Source organism: Suncus etruscus, chromosome X, assembly GCF_024139225.1.
Source record: "Suncus etruscus isolate mSunEtr1 chromosome X, mSunEtr1.pri.cur, whole genome shotgun sequence".
NCBI classification, from domain to species: Eukaryota; Metazoa; Chordata; class Mammalia; order Eulipotyphla; family Soricidae; genus Suncus; species Suncus etruscus.
In genome coordinates this window covers 104,022,871-104,023,445 of record NC_064868.1, presented here as the reverse complement: position 1 = coordinate 104,023,445, position 575 = coordinate 104,022,871, and the positions used below count along the sequence as shown (strand labels likewise).

The window sequence follows — 575 nt, the reverse complement described above, 5'->3', positions numbered from 1 at the left end:
GCAGTACAAATGGACTTTAGATTGACATAAAGGTGGCCACCACACACTTTGTAGATAGATCAATAGGTTACAGCCGTAAAACTGACCCAGATAAGAATGGGTCAAAGTGCTTCAAAAATATAAAGCTGGAAGGTAAGGTGGAGAAATAATCTAATTTCTAGAAATCACTGTTGGTGAGGGTAGACTTGGCTGTAAAAGGTAATAAATTAGATATTCTCAATACTATTCTCAAATATTCTCAAACTAATCTGCTTTTAAATATCCCAAATTGTGCTCACTTCGGCAGCACATATACTAAAATTGGAACAATACAGAGATTAGCATGGCCCCTGCGCAAGGATGACACGCAAATTCGTGAAGTATTTCATATTTTTGCCCCTCCCGTGTCTGAATAAAGCCTGAGTGGCCTGCAAAAAAATAAAGATCCCAAATTCAGCATAACACTAAAGAAGCATTGGACCATTATTGTAGATATCTATAAAAGGCAGTTAGCTGAACACCTGCTGTAATCTATGCAACTATGTCTGTTACAACAGGTCTCACTGAAGAAAAAAAAAGGATATAAGCTGCTGAAG

The 575-nt window shown here is 37.4% G+C and overlaps 1 non-coding gene across 1 annotated transcript; it reads left to right on the top strand.

Moving 5' to 3' along the window:
- The first annotated feature begins 270 nt into the window (after positions 1-270).
- On the top strand, positions 271-374 carry LOC126000207 (U6 spliceosomal RNA). The gene has a single exon (XR_007492566.1). It is a non-coding gene; the product is annotated as a U6 spliceosomal RNA (small nuclear RNA).
- The last annotated feature ends 201 nt before the right edge of the window (positions 375-575 follow it).